General features: G+C 39.2%; 1 long non-coding RNA gene across 2 annotated transcripts in view; it reads left to right on the forward strand.

Annotated features, from left to right (window-relative positions):
* LOC142361764 (uncharacterized) overlaps positions 1-22,931 on the forward strand; it is a 76,356-nt gene that overhangs the window by 26,339 nt on the left and 27,086 nt on the right. For both annotated transcript variants that reach the window (XR_012764370.1, XR_012764369.1), the window contains exon 2: positions 2,631-2,810. This is a non-coding gene — a long non-coding RNA (uncharacterized LOC142361764). The remainder of the gene's footprint in view (positions 1-2,630; positions 2,811-22,931) is intronic.

A 22,931-nucleotide genomic window follows, 5' to 3' on the forward strand; every position in this document is an offset into this window, starting at 1 on the left:
TGCCTTATTTCAGGAATTTCTGCGGAGAACATTAAACAGCCCTGTGTAACAGGATTAAAACAAACTTACCTTCCAGGGTCTGAAATTTCTTCCTCCAGGTGTAATGACAGTTTTATTAACATAAGCTGATGCAGGATTAGACCGTAAATATTTAAATCCCAACACTTCCTGGAATTAATCTACAAAGGGGAAAATTTCAGACTGTTCCTTACCTAAAATAATCTGTTCCACCAACGTGTTTATATGGTCCTCTCTTTTAACAGGTGATTTAGAAAATGGGATACTGAATCACTAGTTAATTTACTTTTGGTGTAATTTTCCAAAAATTCTCCTGAACTATTAGCACTCTGGTCTGAAGGACAAAATTACTTTGACAAACCTGTGCCTAGGGGCTACTCCATGACGTGTTCAGAGTCTGAGATTTTTGGTACATGTCTGGAATTGACAGTGACTCAATGCATAAGGATATCCTTTCATATTCATTTGTACGATAACCTCACTTTTGTTGGCACAGGAATATGTTGTCTTTTAACCTGACTTAAGAAGCTGGCCCTAGAATTAGTCTTCATCATTTTGGATAGCAAGTTGGAATCAAGATTATTTTGACAGATGGCATCTAGCCTGTCTAATATGCATTTTACCTGCTCTATAAATATTGATGACTTTAATACATTTGTGTTCTGCCATATGCTTCTTAAAGGTACACTTCCAAAACTTGACTTGGCTGTGTGTTTTAGATGGAATTAATCTCCATTTTGTAGTACTGTAAATGAGATCAGAATCACATGCATTGTATCTGATATTGGAAGGTTAAAAATGGGGGTGTATGTGAGGGCACAGAGGGATAACTCCAGCAGATTTACATCCCAGTTCAACTCTCATAGTCCTGAGGTCAGGGACATTACAGCGGGACACTGTGCAGATGGAAGGTGTCTTCATAACATAAACCTTATTACACAGAAAGGAGTTCTGGGCAAAGGGAACCCCCTGCATCATGAGGTCCTGCCACTTGGACAATGTTTGAAGCAATTTCTCCCTTTCCACTGTGAAACCCTTCAGCTCTGTCAACTCCTATGACTGCCATACCAAATACCTTCAAGAAATGAAAATTTGGAAAGAAGATGCTTTTGTTAGATACCTACTGAATCATTTTTTTAGACCCACAACTGTATGACCATCTCTTCACATTCAAGCTGATATACTATACAGATATTTCTCTGCATAAGCACTCTTTCCTACACCCTGCCATTTAAAGGACATACAGCTGCATGCCTTCTGGAGAGCTATTTGCTTTATGTAAGGCAGTTTCTTTGAACTCTGTCATTTCGAAGGCAGATGGGGTGCAGAGTGAGAATTAGTCCTCTTGTTATTAACACCACTTTCCTGCTGCTCCATCAAGGTTACAGACCCGTTCACAGTGCTGTAACAGAAATGGGAGTGGGGCCAGAGCTGCTGGCAGGAAAAGGGGAGATGTGGACTAGCGAAAGCCCAAGAACCATTCCCCCAGGCTCTGGTAGCCTTGAAAAAAGCAGCACTGCTTCCAACAGGAGCAGCCTGGTGCCCCATGGCTGGGAGAAGCTGGCTTTGACTCCCAGCAGTTTTGCCTCTGTTGAACTTTCAACCATCAAGTGAAAAAGGCAGCCTTATCACTACCCCTCTTCACATTATGCTTCTGCTGCTTCCTTTTCCTACTCCAAATAGAAATCTTCAAATAATGCTTGGGACATCCTCTGTACGTATATATTTCAAGCTATTCTATGATGTGGCTGAATATAGCAACACACAAGAAATATGGCATACCCTTCATATTACGCTGTAGGAAATTAGAGCAATACTACAAAATTCCATAAAGTACTAATTAATGTACTTAGGTTTTTGCAACAGTTAGAAATCATACAAAGATACCGTTTTTTACAAAGAAATAATATTTTCAAGCAACATTTTTGTGGGTTCCCAATGAAAAGGATTTTCCTCAAAAATAAAAATGATGAGAAACCTATAAAAAATGACAACTTCATACAATTGCATTTTCTCAAAAACTAGTGAAAAATAGTTTTCTACTCTGTCAGGTGTACATTTTTTTCTAGCTACTTTCAGATAAATCAGAGATTACAACTTAAAGAAAATCAGTTCGGGTGATAATATTAGCATATACTAATATTTTCCCATCTTTAAGCAGATCTTTTGCTTTTTTGTAAAGTATCTGGTATTATTTACTCCTCTTTAACAAGGGGGAAGATAGTGCTCCATAGCTTGTCAGCAGAAGGAGGAAAACCTAACTAGAAAACCTGCTGAGAATATTTGCAGCATGCTTTTCTTGATAAATAATAACCACTGCAGGGCTAAGCCTGTAAAAGGAGAGGTTAATGGTCTTGCTGGTACATGGGTACATTAGTAACGACAGAGGCTCGGTTTGTTGGCAGTGAAATCAGACAGGAGCCCATATACAGCAAGGTACTTGCAATAGAAATACAGGCAGCTAAGCGCTTTAACTTCACTACCCAAAGTGTATTACAAAATTACTCCAAGCACCATACACAACTGTCAGGAAGGTTTCTTTGCAAAGTGTGTTTATGTAAAATCTTCTCAAATTAAACAAATAATTTCCTAGTCTTTCTCTTTTTTTACAGCCAGATTACAAGAGGCTTGGTCTATGTCTTCTCTCACTAGTTTAACTGGGCTTTAAACTACGTCTGTGTGTAGGGCTACGAACAGAAGCGAGAGGCTCGCTAGAAGAATTCACACAGTCAGAGACAGGATTCATCCCTCTGCGCTAACTTACTACACAGCAGCATCTAGCAGCCACACAGGTTGGTATTTATCATAACTTAAACTATGGTGATAGTGCTGTCCAGAAATGCATGCTGCTTGCTGTAGAGGGGCTGGGCCACCAAGGATGTTTTGCATCAGCTTTTGTCTGCCTGAAGAGGCTTAAACTGGCTACACAAAGGTAAACTTGATATAAGCTGTGCCAACTCACAGAAACAAATTATATTCGGTATGGAAATGCAGCATGCTTTCAACACACTCAACATGTTTGCTACATAAGTTAAAGGTTGGAAAAGGCTCACCTGACCATCCTATAAAAAAGACATATTATTTGGAAGAAAGCCAACAACATAAGCCTGTCAGGGGTTCGGAGGTAGGTCAGATCCTTAAGCATTACTGGCTTTTGTGTATTCAAATCAATTTTGGCCCACTAAGAATACATCCCTGCTCTGGCTGGATGAGACACAAAGGAAATCCAGATACCACAAGAAGAGCTGGCATTTCTGAAGGCAATGGTAATTTCTGTTTTAGTCCATAACAAGAGCTTTAGAGATGTCCGGGAGTCAGTACCCGGTTGGAGCAGAGAGTGTTAATTTGTGCAGGTGCTAAAACACAGTAGCTTGGCAGCTGTGAATGGGAAAGAGAAAAATGAGCCCTTCTCCATCTTTCAGTTGTGATTTGACATCTCTAAATGCAGGCAAAGACTGAATCGGTTCAGAAGGTTCATTTGACCAAACACCCAGGAAGGAATATATAAAATGAGGCAGAAACACAATGAGAAATGACTTTCCCTGGGTGGCTTCTGTGTAGGCCAAAACCACAATGGGAAAAACCTCTCTCAGAGCTATTTGATTTACTTCCCTGCCCCCTCTCCCCGCTGTTCCTTTAGTACCAGTTCTGGAAATGCCAAGGCAAATTAGAGCTACTGTGGCAGCAGAGGTTAACCAAGCATGTGCAACCCTCAGAAGAGGTGAAGTCTATTTCTGTTCAGTCTCAGGTAAAGCTTCTGGTTCTGTTCTTGTTTGATTCAAGCAATTTTACACGTACCGAGTCATTTGGATTTTTGCAAGGATTTAGCTGTGATTACAATGGCATCGGGTGCTATAAGTTCACAACTCCGCCTGCTGTATATTGTCAACATGCTAAAAAGCCACTTATGAATTGCATAGAGGCTTGCAACAGCCCAGTCCTCCAAAATGCTTAAGCGTTTGGACCAGAGAACAGTTCACCGCATTCAGATTAGGGCACACACTGGGCATCTGTGGCCCACCAAGTCTTTTTAATGCTTTCACCTGTTCAGTTTTTCCAATTCTTCATCTACTAAACTTTAAGTAAATGCATTGCATGTTCATTTTATTCTGTGGTTCCTCGTCTGATGTCCCAGCAGCCCCTGAATGATCCTGTTCATACACATTGTCTGCAGTGAGTTCTTTTCTAATGAATTTTGCTAGCATACCAAAGAATACAATTAGAAACCCCAAAACGTAATTTATCTAAAGGATTGCTTAACAGAAGAAATTGTTTATAGGCAAGACAAACTATTAATTTGTGAGAAGATCAAAATTCTCTGAGGCCTTGCAAGATGGCAAGGGTCACAGTCCCTGTCTTCAAGGCTCACACTAAGAGTTTTAAAGATGGTGAATGGAGCTGGTTTCTGTCTTTGGAATAGAAAAGATAATAAAATTTTTGAAGTCGGAGGAAAGAGCTAGCCTGAGGGAAGAGAAAGGGTTATACAGGTGTGAGGAGAACATAAAGTAAGCTCTGAAAAATCATTGTATCTATTAAGACACACTCAAAAATATTGACCTTAAATGGAAAGTCATATGAGCCAGGTCTGTACAGTTATGTGTGATCAAAACTAAAGTGTTTGTTGCCTCTAGTTTCAAGGTGGTTTGACTAAACACATTTATAGAGTCCCTCCTGTTTAGTGAGGCAGTACCATAGATAACAAATTAGGGAGATATTCCTCAAGAGCTCTCCACATCTTTTTAAGGGAAAGAAGACTCTGCAGATAACTGAAGAATCCAAGAGTCTTTCAACCATTTTTCTTCCATCTGATTGTAATTAACTATTGTAGCTAGACAATCAGCTATTCAAAACAGAAATGAGTTCAGTTTTGGGCTCAAGCTGGGGAAATTCTTAACTTTCTGGAGAAGATGTTCCACTGACACTACTCTGCATTTCCTATCAAAGCACCTTGCTTTATTTATTTATATTTATTTAGATACTGCAGGTCTGACTCAGGAAGGACACTTGTGCAATTTTAGACATCTGTATTATCTCACGGCGTCAGTGACTACAATAGAGAAGCCAAAGCCACAACCCTGTTTCTGCTATACCTAAATCACTAGGAAGCTGGGATAGTGAAAGCACAAAACCAATGTGTTCCTAATTCCTGGGCTGCTGAAGTCCAGTAACAAGCTTTATTTCCATGTTTTCTTTTTCCTAATATGTACAAAATCTACTTCTGAAATCACGTGTACTGTGCACTCTGTAACAGAGCTCAGAAGCTTCTTTTGTTGTCTGAGGCTTGGATTTGTAGTGTTAACGTATCACAGGATGCCCCCAGAGGAACAACCTTTTGCCCCATCAATTTGTTTACTATAGCATTTCTTGGTTTAATAAATGAGGTAGCTAACATGAAAACTTTTACTTCCTCCTAAGGTTTTGTTATTGTTATTTAGAATTATTTCATTACTTCAGAGGTCTTACTTCAAATCACTAGCACATCTTTCTTTTGTTCATGTCCCCATAATGTATAAGAAATAACAGTAAAACCTTATTCTTGATTGCCTTCCCCTCAATCTCATTACTTGATGTTTCTTTATGTTGAATTGGATAAGTCACTCAAGTTTTTAGACTATTCCAAACCATTCAAATTTAAATTACATGCTTCAGACCATCAGCAAGTAACATATTCTCTAAAGACTTTTTTGGTGGGAAGAATGATAATTGAAGTTCCACCAATACGGACAGTCCCCCTCAGCGTTAGTCTTTTCTGCAGTTCTCACTTTTGGTATGCAGAATACTCTATTAAGTAATACACAAGTCTCTAGAGTTTTACATGTATATTACTCATGGAGGAATCCTTACCATTATATAATCCTAACAACCTTGCTGACTAAGTAGTTCCACCCAGAGAAGTGTTTCATCTTGTCTCAAGCACACTTCCTAATAGTGGTACTACAGTGGCTTTCTTGCTGTCCACTTCAACAAGTAACAGTTCCATTTTCAGCATCCCTTCAACAGTAGTTTTATACTCTTCTTTATCAAATGGTTATTTTCACACCATAGAAAGAGCTTTTAAGGCCTCTACACACTCTTTCATCAGCCCTTTATTTACCCAGTCTTGTGTAGTGGTCAATGTACAGTCAGATTCAGGAAGCAGAACAGTTTTGTGTTCTTCATTCTTCTGTAGATAGACTACATGACCTAGTCAAATGAAACAGTATTGCTGAGCCTAAAGTTCTCTATTTAGAAAGCAGAAATAATGACCCTTATGTAAATGCAAAGAGATATACTGGATTTTAGATGAAAAGGGTCTCACAAACATTATACACAATTGTTATTCCACATACGCTGGAACAATTTGTGCAAAAGAGTTTTAACCTTCAGTGAAGTCATTTAATTTCTCATGTTAAGCCTTTTTTGGTTGAGTACAAAACCAGTGACCTTCACTGAATTATGAGAGCTATTGGGAGCACTTTATGCTTCAGTCTCTACTTCTTACTCCTACATTTCCTGACTGATAAAGACAGGAGAGGAAGACTGAAGTCCACTGCTGATGTGGGGATGATAGACTACTGTCTTCTGCAAAATAAAGTTGTGCCTTGTACTAATCAAAAAACAAAGTAAAACATGACCCTAAAACCAAAGCAAATGCTCTTGATCTGTTCCTTGGCTATGTGGTATCTTTTCTTCTATTTTTGCTTGAGATAATGTCAAAAGTTGTGAATGTTAACAAAACACCTTTTGCAAAACATGGGTACATCTGGTTCTTTAATTATATTGTTAACTCTGGTAGGGAAAGAGGTAGCTATCGATGTCAATAGGACAAGCATTTTAACTAACATATATGCATGATTAAATTGAGAGTATTATCAAATGCCTTTTATATTGGGAATTGAACACTATCATTAATTTTCAAAGCACTACAGCAGAAAGATTGCTGATTAAATTAAGTGAGATCAAAATTACCTTGTGAACAGATTCAATGGTGGAAATAAGCACGATTACAATTTATTTAGATATAAATGAAGACTCACAACAGTCTTCCTCCCCCCCCCCATGTTCCTCATTATATTTGTTTGATTTAGTTACTCCCTCTGGGTTGCACAGGTGTACATGCTACAGAAATTTGGCTTGAAGCACGTTTACCTGTTCCATCCAAACACAAGACTTCTTGGGAAGCTCTTAGCTTCCACTTACAGAAAAAGAAAATCACATTATGTAAATGGCAAATCAAAATACAGCATTAGTAATCACTGAAAATTCTCTAAAAACCTGCATGTTTAGTGGTGGCATCCCAGAACTTCACAGCTCTCACCCTCTGCTCCCGTATGGTGCAGTTCTGCAACAGAAACCCGTACCAATAACTGAAACTGCTGTCAGCCAGAGGGAACAGCATGAGATCCTGATTTGTAAATATCACTGGACCACTCTGAAGCGGGCTCATTTCTGGCTTTGCCTTAAGCATCATTGGAAGGGCTAATTCTGTTTCATTTCCCTCTGTTTTCAGCTATTTAGCATAATTAACTTGATCAGCCCAGCGAAAAAGAGTGCTTCTTTCTCTTATGCTGCAATGATGTAATTTCTTTGATCCCTCTTTCTACCTCTTAGATACAAGAGGTTCACACAGTTCGAAATGGTGACTGTTGCATTAACAGGTATATTGCCAGAATAATTACTTCAACAGGTGAAAAAAAGTGTATTTATTTCTAAAATAGCAAAATTTCAGGTTGCCTTGAAGCCATGTACGTTGTATGCCTCCTGTCACATTGTTCCAGTTAAATACCTCTTCAGGCAGCCAAATTTATATAACTTTTGGAAAGCATGGGAAGTATGACAAACTGTAGCGCTCTATAATATGAAAATTTCACCTTTTAGGAAAAAGTGATGTGCATGTATTGTATTAGCAGTTTAGCACATCTGCAGTTAACTATTAAGGAGAAACACAGCTCTGATGAAATCCAAACTTTTGTCCAAGCTTAAGCTAGCTTAATCTTAAAGGTTTCAAGATCATGAAAGGTCCAACAGACCTGCAAGAAGAATTGTACTCTGAGACTTAATCACACTTCTTAAAAATTTTCAATAAAATTTTTCCAGGCAATAGCTATTTCTGTTACTACTACTACGATTCATCAAAGCTCTTAAGCCTATGCTTACCTTTAAGAAAACAAGATGACAATGAAATCAACACGTGCTCAAAATCTGCTCCCCCTGAAAACACTATTGCTGATTTGTGGTGTGCACCCTCTCTGTTCTGGGTTAGCTGTACTCACAACACAGAGAACGTCTCCTCATGGTTCAGATGGCAGGTAGTATTCCGGCCCATTTTCCTCAATTCACTTATCACCCTTACTCTTTTAAAACCTACATTGATTCTCTAGGGTCTTTGGGAGCAAAGACTGCAGCAGGTATAGGATTTACTGGGGTTGCTTGCACCACTGGCCTGTATTATTATTCCTTGACACAGAGCATTCAAAGCAGGTTTGAAGGCTATAAATTTATAAGCAACAAGGCAGATGATGGTCTGACAGATCACAGTCTAATATATTAATAGCACAATGTCATGCTCTCAGTTGATATATATACAATGTCCCATCTGCAGTCATTGTGGCTTGGGCAGACGAGCACCAGCCTCAGCTTCACACTAACTCAACCATCCTCTTCTCTTTTTTATTTTTTTTTTTTTCTCCAAATAGATATACTATGATAATAATTGGGTTTTTGTTCAAAGCAGTCGTTCTGTAAGACATGATACTCAAGGTAATACTTTTATTTTTATTTTATGGGCTCTTGTTTTGTTTTGTTTACAATTATCAGTGCCTGTTGGGGGTTCTCTAGAGAGCTTTTTTTCCAAAGCAGGTGCATATTCAGCTCATGTAATGGATTTACAGATATTTGGCCATAAATAGATAGCGTTAAACGCTGCTGTAAAAATGAGATAAATGTTTATTACCCAAAAGGTTAATAAAAAAATCCACCTGGGATCTTCTAGAAAAGAACTAATCACTTTAAGCCTGTATTGAATCAGTGACAGTTGTGCAAGATTCACAAGCAAATTACATCCCTGAAACATACTAAAATCAGGGAAAGAAAAAAAAGAATCCCAGACTGCACACCACACTAAATGGAGTGAAAGGCATTCACGAGATAGGTACCATTTGTTATCTAATTTAAGCACTTAGTAGTGGCATCTGTTTACAAATAACCATTTTCAGCATTAGATAACTCCCATGTTAGGTTACTGTTCCTTCCCAACTTCATTATCAAACAGTATGATTTTATCAGAGTAACACAAAAAATCTCAGCTGAAAAAGAATGAGTTCTAAAATAGTCAACAAATGATCCAAAATGTCAGCAGGAAGAGGAAACAGCACTTGCCAGGCACAACACGCTTAATGTATATCCAATATTTTGCACACGTTCTCACACCTAGCTTTAATGGATTAAATGCACTTGACATTTTACTCCCCTTAGACCTTGCTGTAGAGTACAGAAATGGCATGTAGAAGCCTGGATGGGAAAAAGAATTTATTTTCACAAGAGAACAGATGATATCATAACCGTCAGACCTGAAAGCTATCCTTAACGGACCTAGTATGATCTGTTCATACAGCATGTAGTCCTTTCATGCAAACTTTTCCATCTAGCCACCTTTCCTAGCTTCCCTCAGGGGCAGGCAGAACTTAGGTTCTCCCAAAATCAATTTCCTCGTGGCGTCCCAATGTTTTTCAGTGTCCTCTTTCCTGATTTCCACTCAAACTTCACTTCTGCTAGTTAGTGGTCTACTTTTTTTCCAAGCAATAGAACGGATAGCAGAAGCTATTTGTTCTTGCCAGATGTGATTAGTGGAGCTAAGAGTCATTTGGCCCTTCAAGTTTTAAACAACCTGGCTGTCATCTCCCCCTTCTGGCTGGCTGCTAGAATGATGCAATGAATCTAAGTTTGCTTCCCCAAAGGAACGTAGCTCCCAGGGATGGTGGACTTAGCATAGTTAAGATAGGCAGACGGCCTCTGGACCATTTGGTAGGTGATACCCCATGCACTCTACTCTCATTCTCCTTATTTTTCCAAATGGCTGACAGATTCTGCTCGGATAAAGACCATCTTTTCAAGTAAGGATGAAAAGTGCGTAATAACCTGCATTTGTCTAAATGACTACTTGAAGCATACACTAGAGATGAACCCGAGTTAAAAGGTGCTGACTGAGATCTGAACTTTCCTAAGGCTGCAAGTATGCTTTTGGGAGCAGGCAGTTACTTATCTCAAGAACTGAAAGAATCTGAACTGTACCTCAACAACAGATATTTAAACCACTGATATTAGCTCCTGAAGTTTTCAAACTGTGGGTGGAAGGACAAGGCTGGTATGCATCTTTAATGTATTTTGGTGAAAAAAGAATTGCATAATATCAAACCACGAGTTTCAGCACTCTGAAACTGTGCATGGTGCAAACTAGACAGTTGTATTTAATTGGCAAAAGGCCTTTTACAAAATACATCTTTTTCTGACTCCTTAAGTTACTGGAGCATTTACACAGTTACATTTACTTTTTTAGAAGACTGACATAGGATATAGGGGTTGTGAGATCTAAATAAGTAGTAGGTGCCACAACCTTTGGCACATCTTTTTATGCCTCAATTTCCTATTTTGTATAAATGGGGATAGCAATGCCTCCTTATAAAAGCATTAAAACAATAACTATCTGAGGTAGTCAGGGTCTCACAGCTAAAATATTTGAACAAAACTTTGAAGCAAAACTTAACCAATTGCTAATGTAACTTTTTTCAGGCAACTGTATTCAAACTCTGATTTTCCATACATTTTTCCTAAAAGTCATGTACTTTGTTTACGCTGTCTTTCCTTTTCCATTTATTACCAGTGATACCTTTGCCAAAACTAGAGAGTTTTTAGGAAATCTAGCCTTTATCCTCCCATGCACTAAAACCCTAAAAAGCTTTTTTTTTTTCCACTAGATATGCAATACTTTAAGATATAACCATTGCCTTAGGAACACCTTCGGTCGTGTGCGAGGGAATTTTGAAACTCCAGTTTCTTTCATGCTACAGTGGCATTTGCTAGAAATATATCCTGAAGTTCATGAAGTATCACTGCGTATCACTAGTTTATGCCAGATACTTCAATCCCCTCCAAACTTCATGATATTTTAATCTAACACATAGCTTCTATTAACCCCGCCTTTGTATATCCCCAGGTTTGGAGTCCTGTGTTGATGAAATAGCCTAACTCCATCTTGAGATTGACAAGTTATTAATTAGGACAGCAGGCCTGTCACAACCTCTAAGCCTCACCAGCACTTCCACTGGTTCCTTGGAGAGATGTATTGTCGCCTACTATTGGGATTAAGCTTCTCACTTCCAAAATACAAGCCTTAGTCATGGAAGTAGATTGAAAATGACTTTATTAGTATTTTTGTAGCCCGTTGGCATGCATCTCTTCCTTTTTTGATTTTATGGGTGAAGTCTCAGGCCATTGAAAACAATGGGAGTTTTGCCACTGCCTTCACTGGGGCCAGAATTTCACTCTATGTGTTCTACAGGGAATCCTGAAAGAAAGAATTTAATTAACGAAGTAGATCATCAAGTGCAGTGGAAGAAAAAAAGCCTTAAAATATCCTCTGTTGCCTCAATAATGGAGATAGTGACTTGGATAACTTAGAGCAGGACAGAATCTACATAATGTTGCCATATTGGCTGGGAAAGTAGCAGCCAATGTTGCTAACTCAGATAAACTAATAGTGAATCCTTGCTGTAGGAAAACGCTCAAAGCACTTGGAAAAAACTCACCAGTTAACAATGCTGTTGGACTCCAGCAAAGTGAAGGGAAGCTTTTACAAAGCATGACTGAAAGGTAACATTCTTGGGACTCCCTACAAGCTGAACTGTTGCCTTAACATAAAGGCATTGGGAGAGCTCACAGAATTTGGTCTCAATAAGAGCTGTATGTTTTCATATTACTGTTTGCATTGCATTACTTAGTATTCTCTAAAGAGGCCATTAGCATACAATGATGATCATATGCAGCATGAGCTGGCCTCTGTTGGTAGTGATTGCAGATTCTGTTTAAGAGAGCTTTTAGTTGCATTATTTTTACCTTCCACCAGTTCGGGGGGGCGGGGGGGAGGTAGGGGGTGGGCAGCACAGTTTGTGTGGTATCAGGACAAAAAGAATGAGAAAAAAGAATTTTACAGGAAAATATGCACACCGGAGTTTCGATGAGAGTATTGTATCCCATCAGAAAAATTCACATTTACTATTAGGTACCCTGAAGAATAGCTGTAGTGCTAAAATGTTAGTGCTTTTGGAGCTCTACTAGTTTAAAGACAGCTGCTTTTGTTGGATTAGATTCACAAGAAAAGCTCTAACCAATGCCATGTAGGTCACCGTGTAAGGTTCTAGCACTTGCCACACTGCAAAAACATTATTTAAGACCAAGTTTTGCGGAGGAGCCAAGGGCCCTCTCTAGCATCTGGGTATGCTGGTTTCTAGTTCATTGCGCAGAGAAATACACATGGTTTCAAGACAGAGAATGGAATGGGATTAATAGACAGATTTTTTGTACAAAGCAGAGCAATGCCCAGTCTCAAATGTTAGTCATCTATGTATTTATCAAAGCCACCACTGTATAGTTTTATAGTCACTGTTTTCAAAACATCCATAGGCTTGTAGACATCATGTATAATTAACACACATACAGTATGTAGAAAAGCAACACCACTGAGATGCGTAGGTAATTGCACCCCAGCCTGTATAATACCAATTTTCACAGTAAAGTTATAGTCAGTCATAATAAATTAAAAAATTCTACCTTTTCCTTCCTACCCTTTTCTAGTCAGCCTTTTTCTAAGCGCCTCTAAATTAACACCATTCAGCTGCTGCTTTTGAGCATGAAAGGACTTGGTTACCTTAGATTAAGTTTCCAGTGAGCAAGAGTCAACATTGCAGATTTATGCATGACCATCTTAACACACACTGGCTACCACACTGAGCTCTCTGGGACTGCTCCAGTATGGAGACGACACAAAAACACTTTCCCATTCTTGGGAAAGTTCAGGTCTAGGTCATTTTGGCAACACACATGAAGGAAAAACAGTGCTGTTCTTGGCTGTGCCGGAAAAATAGAAATCCAGATCCAGTCTGGATCCACGAGAAGGGCAAGACTATCTTCTAAACTTTAATTAACACTTTGCTATTCTTTACACGCTGTTAGGTATGTTAGATGCTAACCCACACTAACACAATCCAGTGAAACAAGTAATCATATAACAACTTAGCATACGCATGATTCTTACTAAATCTAATAAAACACAAAAGTAACTAACCAATAACTAATGGCCAACAGTATCACATTCACAGAAAGCTGCAGAGACACTCAGAAGAGGGTCTTTCCTGAAAGGCACACAAGAAACTTACATCACCATTTTTTTCAAATTTCCCATCAAACCTTACTTTGAAAGGATAAACAACCACATGTCTTTCCTACCTGCCCCATCTGCAGTCCTGCCTCTGCCAAGGTCATCACACAAGGCTCTGCTTTGTCACACACCACCAGAAGCAAAAACCATTCTGCTACCAAGGTGGAGCCTTCAGAAACACCTGGGTGCATCTGTGGCTCTTAAAAAGGTACACCTGGGTGTCATTAAGTTCACCAAGCTCTGCCACCACCTGCAGGACATTTATTCCTAATAATGCTCTGTGTGAGAGATTGAGCTCAAAACAGCTTTCAGGTTAAGAAACCAATCAAATTCAGAGACTCAGGTTGTCCCCATAAGCACGAAATGCTAAAATGCCTTTTTTTTTTTTTAACAGAGTCATTTTCCAGGATGGATTTATATCCTGCAGTGTTCACAAGGCCTGTGTTTTCACAGCATTTGAGGCAAACAAAATGCTCTTGATGAAATACCAGCTCTTTCTGTGTGCAGAATATGGTATTAAATTTATAGAGCAAAGGAAGAAGTGGTTTACTTGCCTTGAGGGGAATTGAGAAGTGACAGTAGGCACTTAACAGCAAGTTCCAATTACAGCATTTAAATATAATTGCATACTCTGTTAATCTATGTCAGGGTGGCATCATTTTAATATCATTGTCACAGATTCTTTCTAATATTATGAGTCATGTGAGTGAAGCTGAGCCTACTGAAAGAGTTCATTTCCAGGTCTTTATATACACTCTAATTCTGTCTGTCAATTATGCTACAGCAGAGTTCAAATAAAGGTCTGGGGATCTAGAGGATGTAGCTACCTTTATTAAAGTACTTCTATTGTAAATACATCTTTGGGTCAGGAGACAGTTATCATTTGGTCTTGTTATTTTTTATGAGCCTACTACTATTAGAATAGACTCCTGTGTATAATTATTTAGATGTGTCATAGAATCTTATTTCAAATGGAAACCGTAAAGTGAAATAACAAAAATTACAGTTTGACCTCTGCAAAAATGTTCATTTATGCACTCCCATTTGTGCATTATACAGAGTATTACAGGAGACAATTATAATCCAAGAATCCAGAAGCACTTGGTATATCCTTTATAAACTCCAAACTCTTAATTATGTGATAGAAACTTAGTTATACAAAGAATACAGATTCATGTTTAGCAGTTAAACTTCAAAACTTAACATAAATGCTACTCTTATGGTAATGGAAAAAATGTGTGGCAGACTGTTTCTTCTGGTGTGAAGACCACCTGAAGGTGTTCCTGCCTCCTTGCTCCACCACATCTAGGTCCACATTGGGATTTACTGCCTCCACAGTTGTGCTAATGAAACCGATTGTATGGCTGCATTTCAAACTTGATCAGAACTTCAAGGAGTTAAAAAATATCCCCCTCTGGAGGATTTTTTCATCCAAGTCAGCTCATTGATCTGGTTTAGAAAGCAGCCTATACAGTTGCATCAACACAAATGTTACAGTAATGCATTGCAGCTTGGGGGCTGGAATGAATGACTGCAGTAGAGAAGGGAGACAAATTATATCATAGAACTGTATAAAGAGCTTCCTAAATTACTATCTCTTGATACAGAGTATTTGAAATGTCTTTATACAGGCACAAACTTCTGATTATACACTTCATCTAATGCTGTAGATATTTTGTGGGCAGTGTATATAAACATATACTAAAGAAATGCAGCCACCTCCTTGGAGGAATCAATTAGTTTTATTGTAGTGATGGCCACGATCAGCCGATAAAATAAAACAAGCAGAAAGCGCCATACAACAGAAAGAAGAGGATGGAATTACAAGACAGTAATTATCAAAGCTTTCTTATATCTGTGCAAATTGTGACTAGATCTTTAGACAAGTTTACTTCTCGTATTAAAACATCATCTGCCACCAACACTACTATCCCCTAGCACCATGCTGGCACTTGGGTTGCTGTAATCGTGCAGGAAGACTGCCACTTATTGAATCACTGGATTTTCCTTGGTGGTTTCCCATCCAACACTACAGGGCTTGGCTGTGTTCAACTCTCAAGATCAGGCAGGATCTCAGCCAGCGTTGCATGGCCACATATTTTCTTAACCCTCTGACCAGCTGCCATGTTAAAAAGACAAGTTGCAAATGCCTAGCTACATAATTCTTTGAATTTAAGATGCTCCCTTCTAGTATTTTATTGTCCCATTTAGTCTCTGAAAAATTGTTTCTGGCCAGTTAGCTATGTTTAGCTAGTCACCCTGTTTTCTCTGTAGTCATTTATAGGAGAAGAATAATTTCAAAGTAGATTTTCTTTCATAGAAAGAACCATAAAATTTCAAAATATGGAGTTTCTTCTAAAATGACCCTTGCTGAAGCAATGCCTATCTTGGGTGCTTACGAGGGAAGACAAAAAAAGAGAACTGCATTTTAGAAATCAGTGAAGCAAGCAAATGATAGTCCTGTGAGCTCTTGGACAACACTGCACAGAGCTACCATATGCTTCCTAGTGCTCCCCTAACTGCCAGCTGTCTCTACCTTGCTCCTTCCAAATGGCAGAGTGGGCAGCCGAACTGCCAAAATTGATGTTTTGACCTGCAGTTATAGGCAGAGCAGAGGCTTGGGGTCAATTTGATGAGAACATAAGCTAAACATAAGTAGAGCAAGGACAAAAGAGGGTCAAATCATTCCACTGCTGTCACACAAGGGTAACTCAGGAAAAATAACAGTATAGAGGCACTTCTGCTAAACTAGTGTGAGATCATAACCAAGCCCAGATTCTGAGCAGTATTTCATAATCATTTTTCCTTTCCTTTGCAGAAGAGGAAAATGTTAAACAAAGTGCCAGGCAACGAACAATCATATCCACTGCCCATTGAAATCATGTCGTGATCTGAATACAAATAAGCCTAAATCAAATGAATTGTGGACAAACGTGCAGGCTGGGGAATCCATATTACAATCATCACATCATAATCTCCTTTCTCAGAATGACTCAATTAGCTTTCCTCCATTTCTCCTTGTCCTCTCTCCCACCACTTCTGTCCGTATCAGTGAAGAACCATCATGAGAATAAGTCTTATTAGTTTGGGCTCCATGCCACACTGTGCTTCATCTCTGAATGCTGGTACTTCTCAGTGGTGAGATGCACCCTGGTGAGTGGCACCCATTAGACAGAAACGTCCTCGCTACCTGCTGGACTTGGAACTTGTACTAACACAGACCTACGGACACAAGATGAATGAGTGTGCTTGTGTGTGTGTTTCTAAACTTGATGAGCATGCTGGATGAAAGACCTTAGACTAAGAGGAGAAAATCCACCATTCTGCTAAATTACAGTGACTGCTCCCTGATCCTGTCACATTGCTAAGGATAGTATAGAAACCCCTGAGCAAACTAGTGTACGATACCAGCATTGTTAACATTGTTTTAATGATTATATTTTTTCAGCGCGTTGTTATGATGTTGTATCTGGTGATTTTTTACTACACCAGCTGGAATCCTAAAGCTTCCTTCTTGTGAAACATTAAATTGGATAGGTTATGACTGCCTGATTTCAGTTACTCTCTAAGGTATGCGTCTCATGGGAGATATTATGAATGAAAGCTTTTACTAATGAAACACATAATAGGCAGGTGTGAGGCGGAATGTAGGAATACATCCTTATCTCAGTTATAAACTGAAAGCTTGGGAAAAATACTAATAAACTGTTCAAAGCCTTTAATTTAGTGTGTCCCAAATAAGTTGTGTGCTGTTTGGATGTGAACTTAGAGACCATAAAACCTCAAAAACTCTTATGAGTTTGGGCCCATGACTGGAGACACTGAGCGTGCCACAGGCCCTAGGAAAGGTAAAAGACAGTGCAATAGCTTTGACAGTCTTCATCAACCTAGTTTCTTCCTGAGAGTTTCATGACCAACAGAACAAAGAGCACCAGGATTCACATGCTACAGCCAGACCACCTACCAACTGGGCAAAACCAGGTAGCAAAGTACAAAAAAATGCTTACCTTACTTTTAACTACCCTTCATACAGAAGCAAGACCTGCAGAACCAGGCTCCTGAGAAGACAGGTTTTAAGTGGGGTATACTAACTGTCTGCATGGTGTCCTTTAATACTTTTTGAATTTCAGACATCTTTTAAGTGCAGGTAAGGTTCTCCAGCATGGGTAAAAATCAGTATTTGTTTTGAAGAGAAAGACCCACTGAATGAACGTATACATACTCCAAGGAAGCACTAATTGCATGAGTTGACAGTATTAGATGTCAGAGAATCCTCAGAGGATTTCTCCTTCCCAGCATCCCAAAAGCCTCAGTTCGAGCGTGTATCACCAAAGACAGTTGCCCCAAGAGATAAATTCATGGAGAAGTCCAGTCTCCATTAGCTCTGTTTCCAGCAGAATGGCTTGTTGCAGCCCTCTGGTCTTGAGGCTGCTCAAAAGAAGTTCTAGCTGGATGCAATAAAATTCCAGGGACTGTTCAGTAGCCGAAGATCATGATGGCATCAGACGAATGTCTTCAGCCCTAGAAGACAACCAGGGCTGAAGGGTAATGCTGGATTGCTGAACTGACTCTCCACCAAACAGGAATTTTCTCCTCCCTAGAGTTTCTTTGCTTTGCCAAGTGGAACTGACTTTGTGCTTGGTGCATTTGCTCTTGTACCTTCCAGGATGCTCTGCACTTCCAAGAGCTCCTTGGTACAGAACGGCACAAAAGGTAAATCAAGCTCAAGTAACTAAATAGGATGGTACTCCCTGTGTGTGTACCGAACACAGACACACACATGCTCATTATTTAAAACACCTCCCTTCTTCCATCCATATGCTGTTGCTTTTCCCTAATGATGCTTCCACTTTGCCAGTGTCTCCTTCTGAACAGGAGATGCACAACAGCTGGTTAAACAGGACAAAGTCAGGGGACAATAGCTATTAGAGGAGTTAACTGGTGAAGCCTGGACACCACTAGGAGACATTTTCCATGTCACTGTGCATTCAGCATGGAATCTGTGTCATCACATGGTGCGACAGTCTTGGCAAATCTGTTCCAAAGCTGAGTCTGCTGGCACTTTGCAACTACCATCATCCCTGCTGTCGTTCTTCTTTGGCTGCCTTACTGCAAATGGTATTCTCTCATCACCTCTGCTGCCACACAGACATATAGAGCTAAGTTCATTTCTAGCTTACCTGCGTAGTCTGTCACTAGGCTGAATGGTACTATTCTGGACTCCATTTTAGATGGTATTTGTCCAGAACAGGCATCCCGTAAAAACAGGGATATAATTATTGTCTGCTTTTATTAAGGAACAGAGGCAATAGGGGGGGAATTTCTGATTCTCTTCAGACATAACTGTGTTCAAGTCAGATCAGTTCAAATGTTATTTTTTCAGTGAAAATCATTTGTCAGATAAAGAATCTCTGAAGTTCAGGCATTAAACCTGATTTCTTTAAAGGAATGGCAGGCCTTACTGGAAACTGTAGTTTCTCTTGTGTGTAAATCAGCATAGGAGCAGGTAATAAACTAGGCTGGTGTTAAGATAGTTTTGTATCTGTCTGAGGCAGTTCCTTCTACATCAAACTGTATTCACTGTGGGTATGCAGTTATAAAAATGGAAAAGCATGAGGACACAGCAGCTCCTGGCTCATTTGTCACATGTTGTGAGCATATCATGCTCACTACTGTACTAGACAAACCTGGTTTTCCTACTGTGCTAGTCCTTTTCTGCATTTCACCCATTCCATGCGTCAAATTAAACTGTACATTAGTTTATGAATTGTGATGAATCCTTCCAGGCTGTTACTCTCTCTCGATGCAAAATTTGTACAGAAAGTAGGATATTACTTATCATTCCATTCTGCTGCTCTCATTTATCATGGAGAGGACACACTTGTTGTTCGCTGACCCCTCTGGACTGCAGGCAGTAATGTTAAAGGGATTTGCTCTGTATCCACCCTATGAAAGTCCTTCTGAGTGTGACTAATTCCCTGTGTAATACATACTTAAACACACCTTGAGGATTTTTGCTTGTTCTTTTCACTGAATCTGCACGCAGCCAAAGCTTTGGGTAAGACGCAAGGAGGATGGATGGAGTCCCACTTTAGAAAGAAACTGGCTTGAATGTTCTGAGGGCTCACAGTAACAGGCCACTTCATACAGCCAGCACATTGACATGGGTCTACAAGCTTTTTGGAAAAGCAAGATTTAAGAGTTGGGTTCATTATCCACATGCCACAGTATTGTGCTAAGATACAAAAATCAGAAGAGTTACAACTGCACACCGAGGTATCTTTGGAGAAGTACAGCTGCTCATTTGCTAGATTTTTTCTTCCTTCTGCCAGCTCCTGAATAAAGGGAAATGGTAACATCTGTAGAACCTCTACTTCTTTTAGGAAATTCCCTGTCTCTGAAAAGTTTCATAAATTCTTTCATTAATCTGCTATTATGTGTCTGATACATCCCTCTATTTACAAAAAACAAACAAAAAAATTCAATCTTTTTATGTAGAAAATGAAATACTATTCTTTAAGTGTTCTTATTATTTGAGTAATTATAGTTTCAGTGTCCAGCTTTCTCTCCTCTGTCCTGTTCGACTGGAAAAACATTCAGGTTAATTTTTGCTGGCTTTGACATATTTTTACACCTCTTGTCTACGTATTTTACTCCCCTCCTGCTCCTAGCTACTCTATTGCAAAAAGGAACCTGTGGCCTTTAGGGATAAAGCAATCTTTTGGAAACCTTGCCCACAGTAGAGGAACCAAAGGGCCAGAGTCCATTTGTTCTACTTGTACTAGATACACCAGATGATACACAAAATATGTAGACATGCAGAAGCCTCACTGGACGTTCACATAGACAAGTAGACAAAAACTGTGCTGGTGTTGGCTAACATAGTCCCCTCAAGCATTTTCTTCTTAAACAATCGGAAGACTTCCCTGATACCAATATCAAGTAATTTTCATCTAGCATGTTTGGACTAACCTGATCAACTTCGTATCACTATATATTGTAAATGGTACAGGAGGACAACTAGAACAGTGCAGTATGACTTGGAGAAATTTTTACTCTAAACTTTACCAGACATTGTCTGGTTTAGTTTATCTTTATGACTGGTTCTTTAGCTTCTGGCAAGGCAAGTATTTAAAAAATGAACATATGTTGCATAAAATGACAATGCATGTAAATTAATTATTTTACTCTGACATACATTTCCAGCATAGGCCTCTTTCTGCAGAGCAATCTCTATTGCTAGCAATTCTGATCATGTTCTGTGAAGTCTGTGTGGCCGCATCTGTTAAAATGCAGCTACATTTCACCAGTGATTCATTACCTGTAAATGCAGGTAAGCAACCTATAAGAAGTAAAGATGAAATTTCAAATAACTGATCTAATGAAGATGGGGAATATTGTAGTAATGAGTGCTTTGGGAGTAGCTGTTAGGACTCATAAGCCCTTTCTGTTGATGACACTGGTTTATTGAATGTCTGATTCCTGGATTCAAGTTGCTTACATACAATGCAGGTGTTATTTACTCCTCTGCCTTGTAGATGAGTTGTAGGTAATTTTTTTTTAAGTGATGGCAAGGAAATACAAAATATTGTGGTTAATACCTTGAAAGAGTGCTAATAATAATCATACTTTTGCTTCCTGATCCCCAAATAACCTTCCTGACTGGATTTTTGTTCTTAAAAGCTGAAACTGAACGAGAGAAAACAGAATCAGAACTGCCTGAAATGTCAAATCTTAGGAGCACAGCTTGGAGAGCAGACAGATGGACCTAGCAAAAAGCAACCGCATATAAAAGTGCTATAATCCGTTGGAGCAGCATGTTAGTCGAGAACAATCAGATTCAAAATTGTTCCTCTGAAATTTTCTCGCTGGCAACCAAACATTGTGACTTTTGTAATCGTGCTACAAGGATGAATCAGATGGGTGACAAGAGCCGGGGACTGGAGAGAAAGCAGCAGATGTGAAGACAGAAAAGTGAAGCCAGCATAAAATGCCACTATCGCTTATGAGGGGAGGTAGTGATTATGGCATTAATCAACATTCCATAATCAATGGCAAAAACTCTGAGGAGTGCCAATATCTATTCATCTTTATTTATGTGTATGCCAATCCTTCTTTATAATGTTGTCCCTGGGAGTAGTTTCTAGGTTATAAAGATTGTTGCCATGAAAAGAGATAATTGTAGTTCATGACCTGGGGGCCAAGGTAGTGTACAATAACACTATTGTGCTCTGGGATGTACAGAGAGCTCTATAATGAGGGTGGAATGTAACCAAATACGGCATTCCAGCGTAAAGTCAACAATGCATTTTAGACAGAATATTCTAGCTGTGCTATTAGAAATATGCTTTTGCCAGGATGTAATTACACAGAAAACCAAATTATATCACAAAAGTGATAGCATTCCTGACATCAACAGCCAAAAAAGTACTTTAACCCAGAAGCTCACCAGACCTGTGAACAATGGAAAGTTCTGTTGGAGGGCTGCTAGCCTGGGACCGATTCCTACCTCTGAGTGCATAATGCTTAACTCTTTCCTTGCCTCTTGGGCAATGTTTTCCATCTTGCTCACCCTGTAATTACATCCAATATCTGCCATATTTGAGACTGAGAACTGTTTCCCTGTCTAGTACTAAAATGTCCTGGTTATAAGCCTTGAAATTATCTAAGAGAGAGTCTGGCTTAGCAACCTTTGAGCCTGCTGTTTCCAGAAGGCTTCGGCTCAGCACACCAGATAAGGAGGCCTCCGGGATGCTTTGCTGGTTTTGGCAAGGACCATACTAAAAACCTAAACCGATTCTGACTTCTCTTTTTACTGGTTTCAATTTAATATTCTGTTTTCAGCATACTTTTGGAAGAATACTGGAGTGCCTTTTTTATACCCAGACATACAGATAAGACGTTGCATCACACTAAGTTGGAGGCTGACATGCTGTTTTGAGAGTGGAGTGTTAAAAGTTTATGGGAAGTTTGACTTAAAACTATAGTCTACACCATGCTCCCCAGGGGAAAAGACAAGGCTGCTTTAACGCTTGGAAATGATGCTCCATTTGCATTGCATAGTATCTGAATATACTGGATGAAGTTGCTTTATGTGATGTTATGTGACTGAACGTAACCAAGTATAACCATATGGTCCATAAAGTAACTTGTGAAATAGAATTGCCTTACCCTGGGAATAGATGTTGCTCATTTATGATACCCAAAATATTCTATGTCTAAATTGCTTGCAGGTAGTACAAGGTAGCTGGGCTGTACTTTGAGGCCAGTGCAGATAGAATCCTGAAACCAGTTCAGCTATAAAATGCACTTGTAGGTCAAAGATACAGAACAATCTGTATCACGCTGGCTGCTGTCTTCAGTGTTTCCCAGTACAGATCTGTTCAATACATAAGAACGCTAAATTACTGTTCCTGGTTATGTTAAACTGAATGCTATAAATATTATCACATTATTCCAGTTAGCTCTCCAAGGAAAACAATAATCTCAAAATTCAGTTCTC

This window comes from Opisthocomus hoazin, chromosome 6 (genome assembly GCF_030867145.1).
Source record: "Opisthocomus hoazin isolate bOpiHoa1 chromosome 6, bOpiHoa1.hap1, whole genome shotgun sequence".
Classification (NCBI taxonomy): Eukaryota; Metazoa; Chordata; class Aves; order Opisthocomiformes; family Opisthocomidae; genus Opisthocomus; species Opisthocomus hoazin.